This window comes from Halichoerus grypus, chromosome 7 (assembly GCF_964656455.1).
Source record: "Halichoerus grypus chromosome 7, mHalGry1.hap1.1, whole genome shotgun sequence".
Classification (NCBI taxonomy): Eukaryota; Metazoa; Chordata; class Mammalia; order Carnivora; family Phocidae; genus Halichoerus; species Halichoerus grypus.
This window is the reverse complement of record NC_135718.1, coordinates 110,594,410-110,612,136: the sequence shown is the minus strand read 5'-3', so window position 1 is coordinate 110,612,136 and position 17,727 is coordinate 110,594,410.

The following is a 17,727-nucleotide window of genomic DNA, read 5'->3' as shown; positions in this document are numbered from 1 at the left end:
AGAATGAAACTGGACAATTTCCTTACACCACACACAAAAATGGACTCCAAATGGATGAAAGACCTAAATGTGAGACAGGAGTCCATCAAAATCCTAAAGGAGAACACAGGCAGCAACCTCTTCAACCTCAGCCGCAGCAACTTCATCCTAGAAACATCGCCAAAGGCAAGGGAAGCAAGGGTAAAAATGAACTACTGGGACTTCATCAAGATAAAAAGCTTTTGGAAAAAAAAAGTTTCCAGCAAAGGAAACAGTCAACAAAACCAAAAGACAACTGACAGAATGGGAGAAGATATTTGCAAATGACATATCAGATAAAGGGCTAGTATCCAAAATCTATAAAGAACTTATCAAACTCAACACCCAAAGAACAAAGAATCCAATCAAGAAATGGGCAGAAGACATGAACAGACATTTTTCCAAAGAAGACATCCAAATGACCAACAGACACATGAAAAAGTGCTCAACATCGCTCGGCATCAGGGAAATCCAAATCAAAACCTCAAAGAGAGACCACCCCACACCAGTCCGAATGGCTAAAATTAACAAGTCAGGAAACGACAGATGTTGGCAGGGATGCAGAGAAAAGGGAACCCTCCTACACTGTTGGTGGGAATGCAAGCTGGTGCAGTCACTCTGGAAAACAGTATGGAGGTTCCTCAAAAAGTTGAAAATAGAGCTACCATACGACCCAGCAATTGCACTACTGGGTATTTACCCAAAAATACAAATGTAATGATCCGAAGGGGTACATGCACCCCGATGTTTATAGTAACAATGTCCACAGTAGCCAAACTATGGAAAGAGCCAAGATGTCCATCAACAGATGAATGGATAAAGAAGAGGTGGTATATATATACAATGGAATATTATGCAGCCATCAAAAGGAATGAAATCTTGCCATTTGCAACAACATGGATGGAACTGGAGGGTATTATGCTAAGCAAAATAAGTCAACCAGAGAAAGACATGTATCATATGATCTCACTGATATGAGGAATTCTTAATCTCAGGAAACAAACTGAGGGTTGCTGGAGTGGTGGGGGGTGGGAGGGATGGGGTGGCTGGGTGACAGACATTGGGGAGGGTACGTGCTATGGTGAGCGCTGTGAATTGTGTAAGACTGTTGAATCACAGACCTGTACCTCTGAAACAAATAATACATTGTATGTTAAAAAAAAGAAGAAGATAGTAGGAAGGGTAAAATGAAGGGGGGGAAGCAGAGGGGGAGACGAACCATGAGAGACTATGGACTCTGAGAAACAAACTGAGGGTTCTAGAGGGAAGGGGGGTGGGGGCATGGGTTAGCCTGGTGATGGGTATTAAAGAGGGCACATATTGAATGGAGCACTGGGTGTTATACGCAAACAATGAACCATGGAACACTACATCAAAAACTAATGATGTAATGTATGGTGATTAACATAACATAATAAAATTTAAAAAAAAGAATTCAAGGTTGACATATTTTTTCTTTTCATAATTTAAAGAGGTTGCTCCATTGTCTCCTGATTTTGTTCTTCGTGACAAGAAGTTTGCTATTGTTCTTATCTTTGGTCTCTGTACTTCATCTGTCTTTTTTTTCCGCTGGCTTCTTTTTAAGAAGTTCTCTTTATCATTGGTCTCAAGCAGTTGAAAACAACATGGCTTGCTGTAGTTTTATTCATGTTCCTCATACTTGGAGTTTGTGGAACTTCTTGGCTCTGTAGTTTTAGTTTTCATCATCTTTGGAAAATTTCAGCTATCATTTCTTCAAATAATTTTTCAGTCCCTCACCCTTCCTTTGACACTCTATTTACCTAGCTATAAGCTTCTTGAAGTCATCTCATAGCTCACTGATGTTCTGCTCATTTTCCCTCAGTCTTTTTCCTCTGAGTCTCATTTCTGATAATTTCTATTGCTATGTTTTCAAGTTTACTAATTATTACTGCAGTGTTTAACCTGTTATTATTTTTCATCTCAGACATTACATTTTTATATCTCTAGAAGTTTCACTTGAGTCCTTTTATGTCTTCCAAGTCTCTATGAAACATCAATCATACCACTTTCCTCTAACATCTTACTTGAACAAGTGGGATACAGTTTTAATAACTGTTCTAGGGTCTTTGTCAAATTCTAATTCTTTTTAATTTTTATTTTTGGTTTTTGTTTTGTTTTTTTAATTAATTTATTTTTTATTATTTATTTTTTAATTATATTTAGTTAGCCAACATATAGTACATCATTAGTTTTTGATGTAGTCAAATTCTAATTCTATGATCCATGTCATTTCAGTCAATTGATTTTTCACAACATGGGCCATATTTTCCTGTGTATTTGCATGCTTGGTGTAATGGGTTGAATTGTGTTCCTCTAGAAACTCATATGTTGAAGTCTTAATCTATAGTACCTCAGAATGAACCTTATTTAGACACAGGGCTAATACAGAGTTGATCAAGTTAAAATGAGTTCATTAAGAGAAGCCCTAATCCAATGACTAGTGTCCTTATGAAAAGGAAAAATTTAGAGGCAGACACACACACACACAGAATTTAGCCATGTGAAATGACACAGGGCCATCTACAAGCCAAGGAGGAAGTCCTGGATCAGACCCTTCCCTCACATCTCTCTATTCCTTGAAGGAACTAACCCTGCCACCATCTTGATCTCAGACTTCTACTCTCCAAAACTGTGATGCAACCAGTTTCTGCTAGGTCACGCAGTTTGTGGTATTTTGTTATAGCAGCCCTAGCAAATTTAATTACTTGGTAGGTTTTGGTTGGATGCAGAAATGGTGAATTCTACCTTGTTGGGAACTAGATATTTTGTGTTTCTAGAAGTATTCTTGATATTGGTCCTGGGATCCAGTTAAGTTACTTGGAAGCTGTTTGATCCTTTCAGTCTTGCCTTTATTGCTTGGTGGGAGCAGAGCAGTATTTTGTTTAGGGCAGATTTTGCCCCACTGCACAGGCCAAGCCCTTTTGATTGCGCAGTCTGATGCCTTTTTAATTATTACTTTTTCCACTCCAGCTGGCGGGAACAGGAACTATTCTAGCTTTTTGTGAGCTCTGGGAGAATTATTTTTTATAATCCTTTTGAGTGGTTGTTTCTCAGACCATGGATGGTTTCCTCACACATGTGTGCTGACTCTTACTTAGCTGAAGACTCAAGGGGGACCCACTGCAGATCTCTAGAGCTCTCTGTTCTATGGTATTTTTTCCTTGAAAATTCTAGCTGTTTTAGCCTTCCTGAATTCCCAGCTCCAGCTTCTTAGCTCAGGGGAACAGCCAGTCCCTGCTGGAAAGTCTTGACTTTCCTCCATGTGACTCCTACATTCACCCATCAGGCTAACCTGGGCATATTCTCATGGTTACAGCAAAGGGGCATGATTGGAAAGAAAGCAAGTTCATTGGTCAAAGAAAATTACATGGATGAGCCCAGAAGGACTATTTCTGTGATTAATTTCCACAACCAGTTTTATGATCCTTGTTATATATTGTCAAATTATTCTTTAGAAAGCATATACAGTATTACCATATATATATATATATATATATATATATATATACTTATTTTTTTACATTATCTAGCCAGCTTTGGGTTTTACATTTTTTGTTTGTATTTTCAGTGCTTGGTTTTATACTTAGTTTTTCTTCTTGAGGAAATTGGTTCTGAGCCATCTATAACATATTACTCTTTTCTGACTCTTGTTTCTGAATATATAGAGTATAATTTCTTTATTGATTATTTTCACAAATAATCATCTAGACTCCAGAAGTATTGATTACTGTATATTTTTTTTCTCTCTCAATGAAATTATATTAATGAATTAGGAGATATAAGCAGTACTAGCCTTTATTTTAAAGATTTATTTTTTCATTTGAGAGAGAGAGAGAGAGCGTGTGAGCGGAGGGAGGGGCAGAGGGAAAGAATCCCAAGCAGGCTCCCTGTGGAGCCCTACATGGGGCTCAATTTCAGGACTCTGAGATCATGACTTGAGCCGAAATCAAGAGTTGGACGCTCAACTGACTGAGCCACCCAGGCGCCCTGAGTACTACCCTTTTTTTTTTTTTTTTTGACAGAGAGAGAGCGAGAGCAGGAACACAAGCAGGGGGAGTGGGAGAGGGAGAAGCAGGCTTCCCGCTGAGCAGGGAGCCCTATGCGGGGCTCGATCCCAGTACCCTGGGATCATGACCTGAGCTGAAGGCAGACATTTAACGACTGAGCCACCCAGGCGCCCCGAAGTACCAGCCTTTATTTTAATAGGACATTTCCCAAAGTCAATTTACCTAGAAACAAGTGTGATTGAGAAACAATATGGAGGTTAGAATTGGACTTAGACGTAAAGGCAGAACTACAAAGAGGTAAAGATAATTTGGTACAATGTGCTCTTTAGAGATATCTACAAATAAGAACACGGGGGCATAGAGCAAGTTAGTTACTTGGCAAAGTGAAAAACCTATCAGTGATGCAGAGTCTGGTATATAATAGGTATCTAGTAAGCATTCTTTGAATGAATAAATAAACATAGGACTGGAATTTAGGTCTCCTGATTGTGTTTGCCACTCTCAAAGGTATCAAATGTTTGTACGGAGGTATACTATTTCTAGGATTGAAAATAACCTAAACTATAGGACAGAAACAAGCAAATTAGATCAATTTAAGGAAACACAAATTTGGGGGGTATTAAAAAAATTCTTAATAAGATGGCTTTCTGAAAACATAAAAATAGAAGAGATTATACCATTCTCCAGAGGTATGCAGACCAATGAGTGAAGATGGGAAGGAGGGAGAATATCACACCCTAATGTTAGTAAGGATAATACAGTTTCCCAAAGCCTTGGGAATGTGGAAACTTAGACTGGGTTAGGGGAAAATAGTCTAAGACAATGGTGCAGTTCAGGCCCGATGAATTCATCTATGTAAATAATAAATAGATTGAATGTAAAGAAAGTATATCCATTCCCACTGTGAGGTTATAATTATCACTAATATGGAAAATGGTCTATTTTAAACTTTATGATGCTTTTTAAACCCAGGGCATAGGCTTATCAGGAATGTCTAGTAAATCCTAGGACATAGGCTAGGAATGTCTAGTAAAGCTTTTTGTAAATTATCTCTTTATCAAGTTAAGTCTTAGAATTTTTACTAAATGACTTATCTGGTATGAGTTACCAGCCCGAGGTCTTAGCAGTATTTCAACAAAAAGTGATGAGAAAGATACTCCTCAGTTGTTAACGACTGGTGTCCCATAGGTTGAGAAAGTTATCACTTGACATAGCTATCAGGCTCCTGGGGACAGGGAGAGATGGGGTGAGGGATTGGGCAAGACGGTGGTTATGCAGGAATGAATGGCCCAGCTCCCCAGGAACTGGACTAAATCTCCTGCAGCCTTATTCAGTAAGAATTTTATGGCTGACTGACTTGCAAAATCTGTTTTCCGTGGTCTGTTGGTGTTAATCATCAACAGGTATTACTAGGCAGCTGGCCCTGATAAGTGTTCAGAGAGAACCAAGACACAATAGTCCTGGGAATTTGGCAACTGTGATGTTAAGAGGGATAGAAACTCATTTATGGATGTGATGTGCATTCTTTAGTCTACAACAATTTAAGGTTGACAGGATTTATGTATAAAGTTTATAAAGTCATGAAGAAGTACACACAGTGGTGAGCTGTTTAAGGGAAGGGGTTCCTTTGTTTTGTTCCCACCCGAAGACTTTGCATTTTTATTTCCTCTTCCTGGAATGTGCATGCTTGCTTCAGGTCTTAGCTAAATGTTACCTCCTCAGAGAGGCCTTCCTTGATAACTCAATTTAAACTAATTTCCCCTATACCCACTTCACTCTCTCTCTCGCATCATCCTGTCTGATTTTCTTCATGGCACTCATCATCGTCTGTAGTCGAGTGTTTGCTTATTGCCTATGTCCCATGCTGGCAGGAAGCAGCCCCAAGAGAAGAAATGTCACCTCCCTTGCTCACCGTGGTATTCCAGAGCTCAATAAATGCTTGTTGAATGATTGAATGGAGTAAACATGGCAGATTTGGTGAATCACAGAATGGAGTCAGAAGTACAGGAGACATCTTGACACTAAAAGTGAGTTTTCATGTTCATTAGAGATATTATTAAAAATCTATAAGCCTTCTACCTTGAGAGCATTACTTGGTTCACAAGGGCATGATATATTTGTGAATGATCTATTAAAGTTTATTAAAAGGCAGTAAGGATTGTGGTTTGCAGCTGTCGATGTCTTTTACAAAATAACTTGTTCTTTCCTGTCAGAAGGCAAAATACTGTACAGAGTTGTTTGCAGTCTGATCCAGAGTAGTGTTTTGTTTTGGTCTGTTTTTTGTATCACATCTTCATTGTTGACCTCAGAGAGAGGGCATGTCTCTCAGCTAGAGATGGGATAAGGCAGGGAGAGACTTTGGGATATGACATGGAGGCATCTACCCAGCCGTGGGGACATCTTGGGGCTCTGATTTTATAAAAGCAACATTTATTTGACTTCAGAAAGTGTAGAGAAGAAGAAAGAGGAGGAGGAAGTAGAGGACAGGAGGGAGAAGGGGGACAGGGGGAGGGAGAAGGAAACAGGCAGTGATTTTGGAAGGATTTATTTCACCTGAACATAGACCTTTTATTATTATTATTATTTTTAAAGGTTTAATTAATTAATTTATTTGAGAGAGAGAGAGAGCGAGGGGAGAAACAGAGGGAAAGGGACAAGCAGACTCTGCAATGAGGGCGGAGCCTGATGCGGGGCTTGATCTCATGACCCTGAGATCAAGACCTGAGCCTAAACCAAGAGTTGGATGCTCAACTGACTGAATCACCCAGGTGCCCCCCACCTGAATATACTACTTGTATGAAACCAAAAATAGATGCCATGTATCCTGAGGTTTCAGTTTGAGCAAGGAATTGTGGGAATTTGGCTGCTAGAACCACACACTGCTCAAGTTTGCATCCTGCCTCTACCTCTTATAACCTTCTGAGCCTCAGTCTCCCCACCTGTAAAATGGGGATAGTGATAGGAGCTACCTCCTAATTTTGTTGTGAATGTTAAATGCGTTAATATATTTGAAGTGCTGAGGCTGGGATGGGGCCTGGCACATAAATGTTAGCTTTTGGTTTTTAAAGTGAGGTAGCCAAGGATATAGTAACAAGGTGGAGGAGTCAAGTGTTCAGTGCCTTAGAAAAGGGTATTAAGGAAGAGAGTTAAGGAGAAGGCAGAATAGGACTCATCTTACTGATCACGAAGCCCAAAGGAGGCTAACAGAGGAGGCTGACAAAAGGTCTGTTTCAGACTGTGAAACTACAGCCTTGGGTTTGGGGGGTTCAGAAGCCTTTGGGCATGAAGTTCTCATGGACCCAGGAAAGCCACATGGACCTGAGTCCCGGGAAGTGGGATTGTAGAAGGCCTATTTAGCACTACACAGTGGTTTATGAGAGTTTATCTAAAGAGCTTTTCCTCTCAAGCAGCTATGTGCTTCCCTGTTTAGGAGACCATGTTGGAACTTGAGACTCGGGGAGTTAACAGTCCTGAGCCATGAGATCAGATAGGCATCAAACACTTGGATGCAGATAAAACATACCTTCTGGCAGTATGTAGATTATTTGCCTCAAAGCCAGATGAATTTATGAGCAGCTTTATAAATTACAGGGCAGGAAACTCTTTAGAAGTTTTCTAATGAGCATGGAATACTAAATGGAAAATACTACTACAGTAATCATAATTGCTCTTTTAAGAGATCTGAATGTCATCGATACTGTTTTCATTTAGTAAGCTAGGTTACAGTTTCATTTTATGAATTCAAAACAGGTCAGGTGGAATGCTGCCCTCAGTTTCCTAATCCTGCTTTCCCCATAATGTCTAAATTTCCTAACTGCAGATTTTCTTCCCCTTGAGGCTTTCAGAGACTGGGGAAGCACTGCTATGTTATTACAGAGATGGATCCTAAGTGGGTAAGCTGAGAGCTTCTTGGCAGACATTTCAGTTGGGTTTTAAGAAAGGAAAGCATGTATTGTATACTAAGTGGCTGCTTGACACCAAAGCATACCAGGAACTTTATACATATCTCAGTTTTTCCTTCACAAGAACACTAAATAGTGGGAATTATTTTCATTTTATAGGAGAAACTGGAGGTCATAGATACTAAGTGACTTAATAAGGTGATATCATCAGGGTTTGAGTCAGAGATGTTGATTTCCAGAATCCTTGTTCTTCCTTCTACACCATCTTCCTTCAAATATTACTCTAACTGATGGGAATAATGAGAAGGGTGAGTGGAGAATTATGGTGGGAGAGGAAGAAAGGGGAGACCTAGAAACAGCATCTGACATAGAAGGAACAACTTGATAAAATAAAGAGAAGTAGTAAAACTCATCCATTCACAAATCCAAGTGAGCTCTTACATGCAAGACACTATATAAAAGTTAGTTGACTTGTGAGTTAGATACCAGTTGAGGAATGTTGAGTCTCTGGCTAGAGGATGACCCATGAAAGAATGGGAGATTAGGTAACTCTGGCCTGGAAAGGTAGGTGAGAAGGTCAACTTTGAGGGCTTTGGGAGTGCTGAGAACTCTAGCTGTGTCCTAGGTTGCTTTTGCAATTGATTTGGTCTTCTCTTGCTTTTCTGATCTTTTCTGGGGTAGTTTCAGGGAGTTTGAAACTTCTACACTCAAACTGAAGTTTACCTGGAGAGGTAGGTGGATTACCTGGAGATGGTGAAGTTTGTACTTCTCTCTCTCTTTTTAAATTTTTGGGTGTCATGACCAATGAATGAGCCAATCACTACGTTTCCTGATAGAAAAATAAGTGGTTTTAAAATGTGTTTTTCAAGTAAGCAATTAAAGAATGTTGGCAGTGACCTCACTTACTTTGTTGTTAGCACGGCTGGTGCCCCTTCTAGCTGTCTAACATTCGCCAGAATGAATAGTATTCTTCGGTGCTTCTCTTGAGCCCACTATTTTCTCCTCTCACGTTTATTATAGCCATCATCACTCTTTAGCAAAATTATCTGTTTTACAAGCTTATCTCCACCACTTGATTGTTAGTCCTGGATGGCAAGGGGATTTTAGTCACCCCTGCCCCAGCTCAATGCTGGGAACATAGTAGGTGCTTAATAAGTGTTTAGTGAGTTAATAATTTTTTTAACTCTCAGAAGCAGTGTATTAATAATAGTGAGTAGTGCAGGACAGTCTAAACTTCCACTATACCTAAGTCTGCTTTAAGTCCTAAGTGGCAAAATTTGTACCTGGTCACATCAGGCAAATGCTAATTACTACCTGCTGCCCCTTGACCCTGCTAGATAATCCTCAGCTGTGGAAGTGCATCTCTGGCTTATCCCTTCATCAGTACTAGTATGCTGATATGGTAGAACCCTTGTTACTTTTAGTGGAATTTTCCATTTAATGAAAAGACACCTATGAGCCTTGGAGTGGATATTTTCACTACTGGGCATCTCACACCGGGAACCGGAGCCTGTTTTGAACTATGTGCATCCACAACTTTGTAAACTAGTGAACTGAATAAATGCACAAAGTCCTTTGATGTTGCCTCTAGGAAAATAATCTTTTTTTAAAAAAAGATTTTATTTATTTATTAGAGAGAGTGAGAGAGAGGACAAGAGTGGGGTGAGGAGCAGAGAGGAGGAGCAGACTCCCCACCTAGCAGGGAGCCCGATGCCGGGCTCAATCCTGGGACTCTGGGATCATGACCTGAGCGGAAGTCAGCCGCCCAACTGACTGAACCACCCAGGCGCCCCTCTAGGAAAATAATCTTCCTCAAAGTTCAAACTCGATTTATTTGTTTGTTTGGTTTTTGTTTGTTTGGGTTTTATTTATTTATTTACTTATTTGGTCTCAAAAATCTTATTTAAGGGAGTCAGCTAGATGTATCCTTTTATTATGACTAGACATTTTGCTTCCAGTTTCTGGCCACCAGTCTTTTGGAAATTCACTGCCACAGGCCTCAAGTATGTCTCTTTTTTCAAGTGGTAATTGAAGAGACTTCTTTTTCTCTGTGGAAATTTCAGAGATCCTGGAGATTGAGGTGTCAGCAGCATCTCAGCCAAGAGGATGAATATCCGACTGAAAGCCTGAATTATTCTTGACATAAAAATGGTTTTAATATCATGCTGACCTGACTGTTTGAACTCCTAAGTCCAAATTGATCATGTTTATTGAACAGAAACCACCTAGGTAATTTTTCATCAGAATAGATCCCTACAGGGGCACCTGGGTGGCTCAGTTGTTAAGCGTCTGCCTTCAGCTCAGGTCATGATCCCAGGGTCCTGTGTCTCTCTCTGTCAAATAAATTAAATCTTAAAAAAAAAAAAAAAAAAAAATAGATCCCTACATAGATCCACTGAAAGTGACACCAAGAAAATGTAGTGTTTTCCATTTCTCCCTTGGGAAGAGTCAGGAACCTTGATGACTAGGTAGTTTTGTTCTTTTTTGCTCACTTAAACCATGTAACTAAACAATTAATAAACAGCAAGCATTTGCTCTGGTAAAGTACTGTACTAGAAAGAAAGACACAGACACTTGGATGATCTTTTTTTTTTTTAAAGATTTTATTTATTTGTTTGACAGAGAGACAGCGAGAGAGGGAACACAAGCAGGGGGAGTGGGAGAGGGAGAAGCAGGTTCCCCACCAAGCAGGGAGCCCGATGTGGGCCTCGATCCCAGGACCCTGGGATCATGACCTGAGCCAAAGGCGGACACTTAACCAACTGAGCCACCCAGGCGCCCCTTGGATGCTCTTCTTAAGCAACTACTTACAATCTAGTTGAGGAGAAAGGACATTTGAAACGGTACAGATATCACAAGCATTGACAAGGGACATATGTGACAACTATTTGAAAGATGAAAAGATCCCATATAAATGTCAGATTTTGAGGCAAGTTGTGCCTTGAAAGAAGTGTAGGACAAAGGGCAAGATGAGAAGGATATTCCCATGTGGCCTCTGGTGAGGAGACAGAAAAGCACAATGTGACTGTTTAGAAAATGTTCAGTTTGCCTGATTTATATAAAGCAAAGGTCCTATCCAGAAAGATGTCCTCTGAATTTTAACCCATCAGCTCAGGGCCTTCACACAGCTAGTTACCTCTAATTTTGAACCATGTCCTTACCTATTCCCTACTTTTCCATTTGGCCAACCTTGCTCAGGTTCATATTCCATCTTAGACCTTCCTTTCTCTCACCAGCAGTCTTCTAACCACTTAAATTAAGCAGTTTTCTTGAACTCTTAACCAACATGAACTTCCTTTAAATTTCATATGTCCTTTCTCCTCAATCGGATTAAGCTCTAATGGTAGGCCACGTGTCTCCAGAGCCCCAAATATGTCTCTTTGTATTGGAACTGGCTGTTTCCTCATTTCTATTCCTGCAAAGACTCTAAACAGCCTGAAGATGGGACCAAGTAGATCTTCTTGATTTTTTTTTTTTTTTTTTTTGCCTTTAGACTAAGCGCAGCGTCTGACACCTACTGAGCTCAATAACTTGCTGTTGTGTGAATTAAGTGATGAATGAATAGCGGAACAGACTCAGTGGACTGAAGGTGTAAATATCACTAGGATAAAGAGAGTGGAGGGCCTTTGCCTCTCTGGAAACTGTAGCAAACATTTTAGGGGCCAGGGATTAGGGAAGCATGGGATGGAAGAATAGGGAGAGAAATGATTAGAGGGTGAGAATGTGAGGAAAAAGAAAGAGGAAGGATATTGAATCACACCCAGTTCCTCGTCGCTTACCTTCTTTTTTCATTTTTTTATTTTTTTTTAAATGTTTATTTATTCATGAGAGTCAGAGAGAAAGAGAGAGAGACAGAGGCAGAGGGAGAAGCAGGCTCCCTGCCTAAGAGGGAGCCCAATGCGGGACTCGATTCCAGGACCCTGGGATCATGACCTGAGGCAAAGGCAGACGCTTAACCATCTGAGCCACCCAGGCGCCCCCCTAGTCGCTTACCTTCTTAACAGTTTCATTGAGACCACAGCTGATTTTATACCAGTCATCTCCTGAGCGTCAGTTATTTGGATGCCGATTTTGAATTAAATTGTATTTAATGTCTAATACTCAAAGCATATTCATACCTTGCTAATTCTTGCAGTAGGATTCCCTTCCCTCTCTTCCTTTCACCTATGGATTCTCCTTCACTGGTTAACTCATTTAATGAATATTTGAGGACCTATTCTATATAAAGTTCATAAAAACTCTAGTAACTGTATGTCTTGTGAAACATCCCATCGGTTTTCCTAGCCAGGCATAAGGATTTAGATGGAAAGTCTTAGCTGTTGTGAATAGTTTAGCTATGGTAATTTGAGGAAGGCCCTTTAAATTTTTATTTATTTATTTTTATTTTTTATTTTTTTTAAAGTTTTTATTTATTTATTTGACAGAGAGAGACACAGCGAGAGAGGGAACACAGCAGGGGGAGTGGGAGAGGGAGAAGCAGGCTCCCCACTGAGCAGGGAGCCCTTTGCGGGGCTCGGTCCCAGGACCCCGGGATCATGACCTGAGCCGAAGGCAGACCCTTAACGACTGAGCCACCCAGGTGCCCTGCCCTTTAAATTTTTATACTAGGTTACAGGGTGATTAAAAAAAAAACCTCTTGGTCAGATTCTCCCTTACCCCCACCTCCTTTACCTATTACCAGGAAGTAAATGTCTGAGAATTCAGAGTACCAAAGATTGTTTTCACATTGCACTAAACTCTAACAATAAAAAAAAAAAAAGATTTTATTTATTTATTTGAGAGAAAGAGAATGGCAGCGAGAGAGAAAGAGAGAGCGAGCATGAGCAGGGGGAGGGGCAGAGGGAGAAGGAGAAGCAGAATTTCTGCTGAGCAGGGAGCCCAAAGCGGGACTGATCCCAGAATCCTGGGATCATGACCTGAGTGCAAGGCAGATGCTTAACCAACTGAGCCACTCAAGTGCCCCACAATCTCTAACAATTTTTAAACAGGAAGAGGAAAGGCAAGGTGGAAAAAGGAACTTTCTTCCCCCTCATCATTTTCCAGTTCTATATTAGAGACAAACAAAGTGTTACTCTTACATTTAAGCCATTTCAGGTGCTCTCCTAGGCATTAAATGATGCTCAGTGAGTGCGTGGATGCTGCGCAAAAGCCCGCTGGGGTCTGCTCAGGTGCTCCCGCGCCGTATGAGGCGGATCGTCTGGACCCAAGTAAGCAGCTGGGGTGACGTCAGAGTTTGCTCTTTCCTCGTTCACTGCTACACCTCAGTAACTGATACTACCTGATATAATAGCAACGGACGTTGTTCTAGTAACGGTGGTATTATCTGGGACTCAGGAAGTCACTAGGAAATCCAGTTAGTCACTACTGGATGATGGCCAGCGTTTCAGATTATCAGACAAATCAAGTTGGCATCATTCAAAGTAGTAGGTTACCTGTTAAGTATGAGTACACTGATGGAAAGACACCTTGGGAGAGATTTTAAAATGATTCTGAGGGGCACGTGGGTGGCTCAGTTGTTAAGCGTCTGTCTTCGGCTCAGGTCATGATCCCAGCGTCCTGGGATCGAGTCCCACATCGGGCTCCCTGCTCAGCGGGAAGCCTGCTTCTTCCCCTCCTACTCCCCCTGCTTGTGTTCCCTCTATCACTGTGTGTCTCTCTGTCAAATAAATAAATAAATAATCTTAAAAAAAAAATGATTCTGACGTGCTTAACAGACTTCCCATGGTCGTTCCTGATCTGGCCCTGGAGCACTCTCTCTCATTCTCTTCTGGCACATTCTGCTATCACTAGGTCTCAGATAAACAAATTCTGCTGAGACGTCTTCCCTGACTCTCTGCTGCTTCTTCTGCTTCCATCTATCGTAATTCATTTTTTTTTTGAGTGTCGATATCTTTATTGTATTTCAATACTTGAACAAATTTGTGAGACAATGATATTAGGATTTTATATTCTTTGGAGCTTTCAATCTTCCCATCATTGATGAAAATATGCATTTCAGTATTTGCTCTATTATAATTCTAATTTCATTGCATTATTCTCTCCAGACTTCCCCCCTTTCCTCCCTTCCTTTCGTTCGCCTAGCTCCTTTTTTCATAAGTCAATAAAGCATAGATATACTATATCTTTAGATATAATATGAATGTATATTAATCTAGTTTTCTTCTTTTCACTCCTTTTGGAACTAACCATCTAATGGCCAGGTAAAATGGCCTCTTTATATTTTCATTCTATTTGACCACTTGGTGGGAGTCCCTTGGTCTCAAGTTGGCCTTCCTATCTAATCTGCTTCCCTGGTTCTTTTATTAACTTGAAAAACACCTTTTTTGTTTTATTTGTTTACTTCATTGACCCTCTTCTTTTTTTTTTCTTAAAGATTTTATTTATTTATTCATGAGAGACAGAGAGAGGCAGAGACAGAGGGAGAATCAGGCTCCCCACTGAGCAGGGAGCCTGATGCATGACTCGATCCCAGGACCCTGGGATCATGACCTGAGCTGAAGGCAGATGCTTAACCGGCTGAGCCACTCAGGTGCCCCGCTCCTCTTCTTTTGTCCGCCGTTTGAATGCTCTATCAGGTAGAATTGTTTGTGGCTGTACATATAGAAAGCCTTATAATAGTGCTTAATGGATTGGGATTTATTCACATCAAGTTGACAAGAAGCCCTGTTGCAGTTCTTTCCCACCTAGCAAGGACATGCCTTAATTTTTTAACCCCTTCCCTCCCCCCAATATAATATATGTAAAGAAACACCCACAAAATACAAACATGCAGGTTATTGAATTATAAAATGAATACCTGTGTAATCATCATCCAAGTCAAGAAATAAAGTATTGTCAACATCCCCCAGAGACATCCCATGTTACACATTCCAATCCCTAAGCCCTTTCTCGATCCCAAAGATTAATACTCTCCCAATTTTTATGGTAATTGCTTCCTTACATTTTCTTAAGTTTCTACCACCTCTGTATTCTTTGAATTATACTAACTGTATTGAGTATACTAACTATAGTTGAGTTTTGCCCATTTCTGACCCTTTTATATATAGATGTGAAAGTGTGTTTTGTGGGTTTAGTTTCTTTTGTTCAACATTTATTTGTAAAATTTGTTCATATTATGTATGGTATTCATTGCTATATGAATCCAATTGCATGAATATACCAAAATTTATGAATCTATTCTACTTTGCAGTCAAATGCTCTACCCCTGAGCTCTACCCCCTAATCTATTCTACTTTGGATGAACATTGGGGAGTTTCCAATTTTTGGATATTATGAATAAAGCTGATAGGAACATTCTCATCTGTCTCCTGAGGTACATGTGCATACATTTCTGTGAATATGTACATTGGAGTGGAATTGTTGGGCTTCATGTTTTTATTTGGAAAGAGAAGTCCTCTCCAGCGATGGACAGAACCAGGAGGAGCACACCCAGCGCGACCCATAGAATCACATTCCAAAACTGATTCCATCTTGGAGCAGGAGAGCAAAAGCGAGGTTGACTTGCATGTGTGGAGGGGGTTGCAGTTGTCTGGCTCATTTGGCTATTGAGGAAAGTATCTGATCAGAGAGTGAGTTGCGGGGGTCAGTTAGATGCTAGTGGAGAAACTCATCTACCTCTTGGGGATGCAGGGGATGGAAGGAGAGGTTTGGGCTTGGCTCTATTTGGAGATCTCTTAGTTGTTTACCCATGACTAAATAGCATCAGTGGTCATTTAGAATTAGAAATTTGGGCAGATTGTCATGGAAAACTTCTCTCAGAAAGTGACATTTGAAGAGAAACCTGAATCTTGAGAAAGAGTCCATCATTTTGGGGAAGAACATTCCAGTGAGGGAAGAGCATGTACAAGTGAGGACACATTTGGAGACATTAAGAAACCACAAAATGGCCAGTGAGGCTGGATTGCAGTGGGCAGGAGGGAAGTGGGATATGATGCAAGATGGGGAAAGGTAGATTGGAGGCAGGGCGCGTTAGCGCTGGTGGCTCATGGTAGGGAGTCAGTGGACCTTCGTATAATGGAAGGAATGTTAAGTTAGGTAGGAAACTGATTTGGCTCATGTTTGAAAGGGATTACTCTGCCTGGATTGTGGTCGTAGCACGAGTGGCAGCGGGGAGACCAGTGGAGGCTGTGCCTCTGGGGGAGATGACAGTAGCTGAATCATGGTGGAGAGATGATGGGACTGAATGTAGAAGAGAAGTTGACTACGTTATTGTGGCTTGAACAATCAAGTGGATGGCAGTATAATTAACTGAGACAGGAAAGGCAAGTGTAGAAATAATTTGGGGTAAAGGGAAGAGAAGGCAGCTGTGGAAAAAAGTTCTGGTTTGTCCATGTCAAATTTGAGAAGCCTATTAGATATTTCAAGGAAGCATTCAGATATATGAATTTGGAACTGACAAGAGTGTTCTTTATAGACTGTGAGCAAATCTTTATATCTCTGGGCCCTATCACATGGCCTGGCACATGGGAAGTACTCAATACCTATCTGATGAATGAATTTATTCAGCAAATATTTATGGAGGTCTTTTTTTTAGATGATGGTGTTTATTTTTTTTTATTTTTAATTTAAATTCAATTTAGTTAACATATACTGTATTATTAGTTTCAGGGGTAGAATTTAGTGATTCGTCAGTTTCATATAACACCCAGTGCTCATTATATCAAGTGCCCTTCTTAATGCCCATCACCCAGTTACCCCATCCCCCCACCCACCACCCTTCCAACAACCCTCAGTTTGTTTCCTATAGTTAAGAGTCTCTTATGGTTTGCCTCTCTCTCTGTTTTTATCTTATTTTAATTTTCCTTCTCTGGAGGTCTTACTCTATGCCAGGTACTGTTCTAGGAGCTGGGGATACAGCTATGAACAAAACAGACAAAAATTCCTGTTTTCCTAGAATTTAAAATGTAAGCATGCATGCATGAATGAAATGTGTATCCAGCACTAGATATTTAATAAAGGATTCCTTATTTTATTTTTTCTTCTATGTCTTTAAAAATCTTTGAAAATATTAATTAAAAATGGAACTCTCCAATGGGATTAATTATAAGAATAGTGTCTAATGAGACTTCATTATAATAACCCATTTTTCTTTTCCTTTTTTCTTTTACTTGGTTTTCATTATATTTAGTATAGCCTGAGACCTTTATGTCAGTTGGTGGTACAGTAATTATGGTAGATGGGTGTTGTTTACAGGTGCTTTGAAGTCGATTTCTAATTTTCTCTTGAAAAATGTTATTTACAGGCACACTGTTTTCGCTAGCAGGTGTGAAATGGCTGTATGCCACATGGAGGAGGAGCAAAATGTCACTTCTGAGGTTTGTGATAAAACTTCCTGATAGATTCCCCAGGTGGAGTGAGAGGTCGTTCTTGGTGCTGTAACACTGTGTTGCCAAGGCTGAGAAGCTGAAGGGAAAATCCGTGTGCTTTAGTGGGGAGTGCCTGTGGTCTCACCACTGTGCTAAATATAGTTCCAAGAAGTTTTGTGTTAGTTAATATTCTGTAAATGTAATTAGTGTCTTCTGAGCTTTCAGGGAGTTTGTAACTTGGAACAACCTGCAGTGATTCTGTTTTGCCCAGAGAGTTACCTATTAAATAATACAAATAACTAGTTTCAATGAATCATTCTTAGGCATTTAGATCCTTATGTATTAAATATCAATGTTAATACCCAGAACAGATTATTCACTTTCTATACTGAGCCCTACTAGTCATGATGCTAATAAATCTATTTTCTAGGGCACCTGGGTGGCTCAGTTGGTTAAGTGTCCGACTCTTGATTT